The sequence below is a fragment of the Astatotilapia calliptera genome, chromosome 3 (assembly GCF_964374335.1).
Source record: "Astatotilapia calliptera chromosome 3, fAstCal68.1, whole genome shotgun sequence".
NCBI classification, from domain to species: Eukaryota; Metazoa; Chordata; class Actinopteri; order Cichliformes; family Cichlidae; genus Astatotilapia; species Astatotilapia calliptera.
Genome location: NC_137424.1, coordinates 68,008,377 through 68,019,232, shown reverse-complemented (window position 1 = coordinate 68,019,232; position 10,856 = coordinate 68,008,377).

Genomic DNA, 10,856 nt, shown 5'->3' with positions numbered 1-10,856 from the left:
GAAGTCCACGATCAGCTCCTTAGTCTTGCTGATGTTTAGGAGGAGGTTATTCTCCTGGCACCAGTTCTCCAGGTACCTAATCTCCTCCAGGTAGGCCGTCTCGATGTTGTCGGAGATCAGGCCCACAACAACAGTGTCGTCAGCAAATTTGACAATGGAGGTGGTGATCTGTTTCAGAAAGGAGGTTCAGTGCAAAGTCTGATAACCTGGATATGAGTGTCTGTTACCACCTGACTCCTCCCCTTCTTCTATACCTGCTTTATTTACTTTTAGCTGCACTCAAAGCTTTTGTTTGCAAGTTTATTACTTTACAAACATTGAAATCAGGTTTAAATCAGTTCTTAGACAACAATCTCTCATCAGTGTGAATCACTGTAATAATTGCTGTTTTCACACACTGTCACACCTTGACTTAAACACATAACTTCTTAACTCAAAATTCACCCCCAAAATAAACAGCAATGAATTTAGTCAGACTAATATGCCCTATTTTAAAACGAATTACTCAAGATCAGAACAGAACAGAAGCCCCACTGAGTGAACATTTAATTTGGTTTTAATTTCCAATTCAGCACCTTTGGACGTCAACAGGCGGTGCTTACCTCTCATATTCCGGGGCCCATCACTCAGTCGGCCTCCTGGCTGTCCGTCTGACACCACTCATACCCCAGCCACGCTCCATTTGTCCCTCCTCAAACCGGGTTTTTCGGCACCAGAATTGTCATGGTTCGGATTTCGAGGAAGAGACTACGACTGGGATATAGTTTGGGTCAGCACAGATCATTTATTAAAACACACATTACAGTGTGGGAAGAGCCGGACTTCTTCTTTGTTTGCACAAAGACAGAAAGCTTTATAGTCATTATGACGTCACACAGTTAGACCTTACTGGCAATGATAACAGTTCCTCGCACTCAAAAAGTTCTCCTTATATGGAAATCAACTGCTACTTTAGAGAAAAACAAGTGTGTATTACATTGTGCACTTTGTGATAGTGTAGCTCTCAGAGAGACTGTCCTAAGACGACCTTTCTGTTCTTATTAAGTGTGTATGTGAACGTGCGTGTTTTACATAACTCTGTATGTGCATGTTTGTGTAAGCCTGCAAGTGACTGCAGGAGGCCCAACTGGACCCTCTAGCTCGAGAGGTGCTTTCGCCACATGATAGAGTATTACATCTAGAATGGGTTTTATCCTACGTGCTCTGAAATAAACAATAAATGATACAGGATAAACTGAAGATAAGTAATACAGACTAATGAAGTAATGATGAAATAATGACAGTGCCTGTAAATGATAACCAAGTAACAGTAAAATAACAGGTTTTCCTCGACACACCCCCTCCTCCAATCCCTCTCTCAGCAGCAAGACATCTCCCCCCCTCCCCTCCTCCCAAACACCTCCCAGTGTCACAGTGGATCAGGTCAGGAGACAACTGAGGAAGCTTCGCCCCAGAAAGGCAGCAGGCCCAGACAAGGTGTGTCCTAGGATGCTAAAGGCGTGTGCTGCTGAACTTGGGGAGCCGCTACAACGAGTCTTCAACCTCAGTCTGCGACTGGGGAGAGTGCCCGCCCTATGGAAGACATCCTGCATCGTTCCGGTCCCCAAAAAGAACCGGCCCAATGAGCTGAATGACTTCCGACCGGTGGCACTGACGTCACATCTTATGAAGACTCTAGAGCGGCTCTTCCTCAACCTCCTCCGACCACAGGTACAACATGCCCAGGACCCACTACAGTTTGCATACAAGGCGGGTGTCGGAGTGGAGGATTCTATCCTGTACCTCCTACACAGAGCCCACTCACACCTGGATGGGGGAAAAGGCATGGTCAGGATCCTGTTTCTTGACTTTTCCAGTGCCTTTAATACCATCCGGCCCTGGCTGCTTCAGGAGAAACTGAACAGGATGGAGGTGGACCACTGCCTGGTCGCTTGGATCTCCGACTACCTCACCGACAGACCACAGTACGTCAGGCTGAAGGACATCACGTCTGACACAGTGGTCAGCAGCACAGGAGCACCACAGGGAACTGTGCTGTCCCCTCTTCTCTTCACCCTGTACACCTCTGACTTCTGCTACAACTCTGAATTATGCCACATTCAGAAGTTTGCAGACGACACAGCCATCATGGGGTGTATCTGGGATGATCAGGAAGAGGAGAAGTCTGGTGAGGAACTTTGTCGCATGGAGTCACACAAACCACCTGCAACTCAACACCTCAAAGACTAAGGAACTGGTTGTGGACTTCGGGAGGTCCAGAGAAGGTCCACTGCCGGTTCAGATAGAGGGGGAGGAGGTGGAGGTGGTCAACAAGTACAAGTACCTCGGGCTGTGGGTGGACAATAAACTGGACTGGTCATGCAACACAGAGCACCTGTATAAAAAAGCCCAAAGCCGACTGTACTTCCTCAGGAGGCTGAGGTCTTTTAACATCTGCAGGAAGCTCCTGAGGATGTTTTACCAGTCGGTGGTTGCTGGAGTACTTTTCTACGCACAGCAAAGAAGGACTCATCCAGGCTGGAGAAACTGATCAGGAGGGCTAGCTCTGTGGTCGGCATGAAGCTGGACACTCTGGTGACAGTGGCAGAGAAAAGGACATTAAAGAAACTGATGGACATTATGGACAATGCCAGGCATCCTCTGCACACGGCCATAAACAACCAGAAGAGTCTGTTCAGTGACAGGTTGCTTCTCCCAAAGACAAGAACTAACAGACTTAAAAACTCCTTTGTCCCACACGCCATCAGACTGTTTAACTCCTCTCTGGAGGGGAGAGGGAGGGGAAACAGGAGGACAAAGGAGGGGGGAACAACTAAGCTGTAGTGCCTCTTCACCTCACTGTGCAATACCTTTTGTGCAATACTTTTGTAAATAGTCAACAGTGCAATAGACTCAATACTTGAAATGTGCAATTCACTTGTATTTTTATTTTTTTATTCCTATTTATTCTATTTATCCCCTTCGTATATTTTATTTATATTGTCTCTGTATTTATATATATATGTGTGTGTATGTATATATATATATATATAATATTCTGTAACTTCTGTCGGTGCTGTGCTTTTTTGGAAATCGAATTTCCCAGAGGAACCCACCCGAGGGATTAATAAAGTTCTATCTAATCTAATCTAATCTATTTTAGAGTTTAGGAATGTGTTAGATGTAGGATGTAGAATTGTGAGACACTGACACTGCCCTGGATATAAATAAAGGCCTGACTGTGTCATGAACTTAGGAGTAGATTTTAGGAGATCCTCCCCCAGTTTGAGCTGTGAAAGTAAGACAAAGAGGAGTTAATGCTGAGTGGAAATTCTCCAGAGGATACCTGGGTGGGGGTCTCAACATTTGTAACTGGATAACTGTGGTCTGGAAGGGAGATGGACTTTTATGACCAGCAGGAAGTCACGTACACAGAGACACACACAGTGCTTTAACTGTTACGACGCACCTACACCTACATGCACACTCACTTACGTGCACTGACAGACACACACATGTACGCGCATACAGTCACTCACGTGCACTCACATAGACATACGGGTACGTGCACACACTGGCGCTCATGTGCTTGTGCATACACACAGACACACAGAGTTTGCAGGACACCAAGGGTTTTATGATGGGGTCACTTCTATAAAGCTGGCTGTAACTAACAAAGGAGTGAAGATTTTGCAGATGGACACCGTCCTTGCACATCTTCCTTTCTAGAAGGTGCATGCTTAAATAAAGATAAATAAAGATGAATAAAGGTTTTGTGAAATAACTACTGAGTTCCGGTGTCTGGATGCCTTGAGGAATAAAAGAACCAGGGTAAAACTGATTTCGTAACACTTCAGATGTATGTGTAACTCCTGACTCATAAATGTGTGTTTCAATCTACACTGTGTTTCAAAATCCAAAGCAATTTGACCACAAGCAAAAACCTTTTACTAATGTCTACATAATTTACAAACAATTTACTTTCTGTTTCACAAGTCTGATCTTTTTTTTTTGCTTCCTGTGAGCACAGAGCTTACAGGAAGGCGTTACAAGTATCTGGCGTTACTTGTAACGCGTTACTGCCCATCTCTGATTGGGACCATTAAAGACAGTGATCCGTGACAATCGGTTGGCTTCAGTTTTTGCTCCCAGTCCCCCAAGCTATGGTCGCCTTTAGTGTTCCAGGTGTTTGTGTCATCAGGTTTGTTCTACACACTGTAAAGCAGCAGAAGCCTCAGTGGGAATAAAAAAAAGGAAGAAAAAACTTCATTGCCATTAAAATTTTTAAGAAGCAGATATCCTGCATATTGTTTATAGCAGCGCAGTATGTAAATATCGGATTATAATGAGGGGGAAAGGTCCCATGTTACACCAAATAAAATGCTCTGTTGAAAGTGGAAAAAGTGAAATGAGCACTCCCAGCAGTCTCTCTCTCTCGCCTCCTCTTATCTGGCAGTAATCATGCAAACAAAAATCCCCGGTTAGCCATAGTCATGTGCCCTGAGCGCTTTCAAGTATTATTGGAGTAAGTGTTTAGAAACCTCTCAGGTCGACACAGTGTAGAAACGTCTGTTTCAAGCTTCCTATCCCTGTCATGGTCCGTGGCCCGGCGTCCGAGGTGCTGATGGGATGCCCACTCCCGTGGGCGTGGCTGCTAACTCCACACCTGCATCCCATCCCAGGCGATCACCAGGTGGACTATTTAATCCTGCCTAGCCTGCTGCTCCACGCCAGTCCGTAATCGTCCTTCAGCGGTAACGTACACCTGCGGGAAAGCCCTTATGCAAACCTATCCGTGTGAACTAACACTAACTCTGCCCTGTGTACTCAGATCACAGCTCGGCGTGTTTGAGCCACCAGCCTGTCCACCTGCCCGTCCGGAAATTTGGATCACGATCAGCCCCAGCTGCCTCGACCTTTCTGGAGCTTCTTCCCACGGACCCTCACCCCTCCCTCCGGTTCCCTCGGCCCCGCTATCATCGTAAGACGCGTACTCTACCTCCCCTCGTATGCTGCCGTTTTCCCCGCACCCCAATAATCCTTTTTCCTTTTTCTGTTTCAGCCTTCCACAGTCCCGCTCTCGGCGTTCCAGCGCGACTCGCCTCCTGGTCCCTCGGTTTCTCTGGTTCCGTGCGTTTTTTCCCTTCTACCCTCCCGGGACACCCTCAGTTATAATAAAGTTTATTTTTTGTTCTCTCGTACCACTGTGTGTGTGTTCTGCTCCTGGGTCCAGCTTGTGCGTGGAACTTCGGTTCATGACAGTACGGACTGGCCAGTATGGACCCAGCAGATCCACTCCGCTCCGCCATTAATAAACAGGGCGCTATTCTCGGTCGCCACGATCAGCAGCTCCAATCCCTCCTAGACCGCTGCCAAGAGCTCAGTGACACTCAGGAACAGCTGCGAACCAAGCCGCCCGACCCCGTGCTCCGCAGCGTTTCGCCTCCGCCTTTGGAGCCCTTCCACGGGGAGTTAGGCCTGTGTGGGGGGTTCCTCTTTCAATGCTCCTTGTTCTTCAGCCGCACGCCACACGCCTTCCCCACGGATGCAGCTAAGATCTCCTATTTCGTGGGTTTGTTACGGAGACGCGCTTTAGCGTGGGCTGAGGCCTACTTAACCTCTCACTCCATTCGTGATTGCGATTACGATGATTTCCTGGAGGAGTTCCGGGCTATGTTCTCCCCTCCGGTCTCAGAGGATGACGCCACGCAGAAGTTGCTGGGGCTCCGTCAGGGGCGGCGCAGTATCGCGGAGTACCTAGTCGAGTTCCGTACCAGAGCGGTCGCCGTGGGTTGGCCCGATTCGGCCCTCCGTGGGTTTTTTTTACGGTCACTAACCGACCAGATGACGGACCAACTAGCTTTTCACGAGGAAACTAAATCCTTCGAAGAATTGGCTTCCCTCACCCGTAGGATCGATAGACGCCTGCGGGAGAGGGATGCCGAGCGGCGGCTTAAGCCTATGGGCTCCGTATTGCGCCCCGGGATCCGTGTTTCTCCGCCCCCGCCCACGGCTGCGTGTGCGCGCTCTCCGTCGCCTCCCCCGCCCGAACCCATGCAGAATGTTAAGATTCAAAATTGAGGAAGGAGAGTACATGTTAGATTTGTATTGTTGATTGTCATTTATGCTTAGAAATATTTACTTATATATGCTTAGAGTTTTGTAATTAGTTGTAGATTGGTAGAGGTTTTGATCCTTGATAGTCTGCAAACTTTGTGTGTATTAGACAGCACTTTGGGAGCATGAGAGGTCATACCGTGTCTTATTATTTTATGGTAGGATTAACGTAGTTGCGTCTGTTCTAGTCTAAGTGCTCTTTGTTTAGATGAACTGCAGGACTTCCTCACCGTGTTATCTAGGATGAACCATAGGGTGAGGGGGAGGCTACCCTCTTCCTGACCAAGGATGTTTGACCCTTTGATCAGCAGTCTCCCCACACACACACACACACACACACACACACACACACACACACACACACACACAGGCAAGGTACTCTTTGTGTATGTAGACGTCATATGTTAATGAACTTATGCATATTCATGTAACCTCAATAAAAGGACAGTGATACGGGAGAACGGACGAGACCAACTGGAGTCAAGCGGTTGTCCGGTTCTCTCCCGTGCACGAGTAACATGAAGAACTTTGCCTACTTGTGTCTTGCTTAGCAGTGTAATTATATTGTCTTAACGTTCCAGCGAATAGGTTTATGCTACAAACCTATCATTAATTGGTCCTTCGATGCCGGAGCCCTGGAATCGCATTCACCGAGGGGAGGAGGGACACGCTGAAAGACTGACGTCAGCCAGGAAGTTCCTGTGGATTCGCTGTATGTCTTTTCTCCTCGACGAATGGCGATTGGCGGGATTCGAGGCTGATATTACACGCTAAGCAACACCGAGTAAGTTTAGAGTCCAACTCTATAACTGTACGTCTTCGCCGCTCAGTGGGGCGTTGTCCGTGGCCGCTTAGTGGGGCTAAAATTACGTCTTCGCCGCTCAGTGGGGCGTTGTCCGTGGCCGCTTAGTGGGGCTAAAATTCGCCGTCTAAGTGGGGCGATGTACAAAGCCGCTCAGTGGGGTTTTTTGTACAGAAGCATTAAGTCGCAGAGTTGCGCAGTTCGAACTTTTTTTGGTTCGCCGTCTTAGTGGGGCGAAATACAGACCGCTGTGTGGGGTACTGTTGTGAGTTCTCCACCGCTCAGTGGGGTGTTGAGAAGTTCCGCGGGGTCCAGATTGTGCTGGACAGTAGGCCAATTTTGTGTTGTTGTCATTGTCGTCGTCGTCGTTGTTGTTGTGTGAGTGTGTGCGGAGCAGAACATGTGGTCTGTGACACCGACTGTTGTTGTTATCATGGGTTTCTAAGCAACCAAGAGTGAGTCGGAGGGAGACAGACGTTTGTGCTGGACTTTGCTCCTGGCAGCACAAAGTATTTATGTAAAAAAGAGAGAGAGCGACGGCTCCACAGCTGCGCGGGTTCACGCGAGCGCGGTCACGCGGACCTGAGCCGTGCGGTTAATCGCAGGCTTATAAATGGAAGAGATTCAAATGTTAGAAGTTTTCAGAAAACACACCAGCCTTGGAGAGCTGTGGAGAAGGCCAGCCCACATCAGCAGCACTTAAGATATGCTCTGGTGAATGGCTTTCCCCCCACCCCTTGCTGACACAATGTTTATTCTGTAGCTTGCCCTGATCGACAGCAGCCTGTGTGCCAGACCATAGATTTAATTGAGGTGGATAGTTGTTAAAAGTAATCTACATTAAGCTTGTGGTTGCTTAAATTCAGTACAATGACATGTGAGGTGAAGTGATATAGGTAAATATTTAAACTCATGAAGTGCATAGAGGCACTTGACCTGTGTGGAAGACGGTCGTCTTATTATGAGCCATTGTTGAGATATAGAGCACACCTGTGAAAACAACTAATATGCTCAACCCTGTATGAAACATCTAAAAATACATGATGGAGAAGCTGTGTTGAATATGTAAGTGTAAGACTTTGCCACTGTGGGCAGAGCATGCAACTACTGTGTGATGTCGCGTTGCAGTTTTGTTTTTGTTTTTTGAGCTGATGAGCAAGCTACACATTATCAGATCAAGAGCTGTCTGAGACCTACTCAAAGAGAGGGAAACAGAGAGTGTGCAGCGTTTCCATGAGCAGTTTTTCTGCACCTTGACTCGTGTGTGTGTGTAGCATCAGCATCATGTTTTTGTTTATTTGTTTTGTTGGATTAAAAATAATTAAATAAACTGGTGATCATGCTTATGGATCACCATGGCACATATCTCCAGCCATATGGTTTATTTATGCAGATGAAAAAGTGAGTGTGAATGTGTCTGACATCACAGTGTTTTTGTGCACTGTGCAAAAGTGATTGCCTCTGATTGTGAGTGAGAGCGGTGATTTTGCAGGTCACCAGCTATTTAAAAAAAAAAAAAAAAGAAGAGTGAAAAAGAGAGAGAATTTATATTGTAGATGAAAAATAATCATAGGAAAAAGGTTTTGTGTTGATCAGCCGAAAAACAACTACAATGTCATTTTCTGCTTTTAAGAAAGGATTGTTCACACAAACACAGAGAGAGAGAGAGAGAGAGAGATGTGTGTTGATTAAGCAGTGATGATAATAATGAACATGTCTTAGTTTGTCATTTTCAGGTGAAAAGCAGACCTGAATCAATTTTCCACATGCAGCAGTCGGAAGAAAGTTATAGTTTAACACCATTGGAAACATGCAGGCCAAGTTTCTGGCTGACTTATTTACAGTGCCATGTGTTTCTCAACCTCACAAGCGAGCTCACTCCTCCCTGAAGATAAGAAATGCAGCTCCATGATAAAGAGACAGCAGCAAGTCCTGAGCACAAAAAGTCCCAGCAAAGCAGCAGCAATGTGGATAAACAGCAGCAGAAGAAGAAAGCAAACCCATCTTCCTGTCTGATTGGTTGAATTTCACGGAGGGGCGAGCAAGATGGCAGCGTGAAGAGGAGTTTTTGTTTGAGTTCTCAGCACGAGACACTTATTTGACGTCTTTCTGGCCTTCGGGACTTTTTTGGAGATCAGCGCGCTAAACTTGCTGGATCTGAGGCCAGGGTCTGCGGCGGCAGCATGTTGAAATGCTCAAAAAGGACTGAGTGACTTGGGCAAGCCACATGCGGCTAGCGACATGAAAGAAATGGACCCTTCATGATGCGTTCAACGTGCCAGCGCTGTGGTGGGAAAGGCTCCATCATAAACACGCCCTGCGCCGAGGTTCAGGCCAAAAAGAAGAAGACGATGACTTCCAAGCCCAAGAAGGTCGGCCTCAGCGTGGGCGAGCTGATTGTGAAAGCCGTGGCCGCTTCCAAGGAGCGCAACGGCCTGTCTGTGGCCGCTCTCAAGAAGGCTCTGGCTGCCGGAGGCTACGATGTGGACAAGAACAAGGCCCGTGTCAAGACCGCCATCAAGAGCCTGGTGGCGAAGGGCACTCTGGTGCAGACCAAGGGCACCAGGACCTCCGGATCCTTCAAGATGAACAAGGCTACTGAGAGCAAAGCCAAGAAGCCCGCCGCGGCCAAAGCCAAGAAACCGGCAGCAGCTGCTAAGAAGTCGCCCAAGAAGGCAGCAGCAGCACTTCAGCTACTAGACAGGACAAAGCTGAAGGAGAACTGCCGGGACTGTTGAAGTGGGAGAGGACAAAAGAGTGAGAGGACAACAGAGTGAGAAGACTAGGTGAGAACACATAGGAATTATTTAATGTGGGAAATCAAAATTTGGGTTAGCAAACCTGGGGAAAAGAAAACTGACTGCTTAAGTTGGAAAATTGAGACGGAGTCTGAAACATTGCGAAAATAGAAACATATACAAAATCACACACACACACAAGCAGAACATGCATTAACCCTACTAACAATTCCAAACACAAAATGACTCATGAAGACTCATAGCACATTAGTTAAGAAATGATTAAATAATAGCAGAGAAATGTGTAGGAAAGGCAGCTTTAAGAACATGCTCTGCTGGAGATGCAGCTCCACAGACATGCATTAGACCTGCCTAATAACACAAACACCCATGCAATGAAAATTAGCTTGTTATCTTTCATCAGTGTTAAATTAGTGTCAATTTAGCAGACACTTGTTATTAAATACTGAATGTATCCAATGCAAAAAATTGACTCTCCAGGTTGCAGGACAACAGTTTAACTTTTGTGGGAAAAAAGATCCTGGTTTGACCAACCAGTGATCAGACAATAAATTTAGTTGTTAAAATGGTAAATTGGGAGAAGCTTCCTGCTTGATTGAGGCAGCACATGTAATTTACTGTATGAGGGAAATTGTCTTTTGTGATACTATTTTGAACATGCTTTTCTGTCGTCCTGTCAACTTAGTGGGTTAATAGCTGATATGCAAATTAGTTGATCGGTTTTAGATTAATGAAAGGTGACTGAATTCTAGCACGAGTGAATGAGATGTGTTGGAGTTGTTGTGTGTTGAGTGGAGACTCTAAAACACTGAGTTTCCTGTTTTGATGTGCGAGTGAATCCTGTATTTAGATACACAACTCTGAATACATCAGAACAAACGTCTTTTGTGAAGTGCATGACAGCATGTCACATGTTTTATGATGAAGGGAAAAAGGAAAAATTGAATAAAATAGATCTGTGGCTTAAATGAGTGAAGAGCACAGACCGGGTGATTAAACTCATAGCTAATATGACATTAGGGTTATGTTGTGTGTTGTGCAGTTGATGGTTGGTTTGGAGTGAATCTAGCTGATGATTCTTCTCCTGTTGTGAAGATGATGAGGAGTTTGTGTCATGACTTAACAAGGCCTTTTTATTTTGATACTTTCACAGTGCACTGAGAGTTTGGTTTGATAATCTCTGTTATTTTTTATTTTTC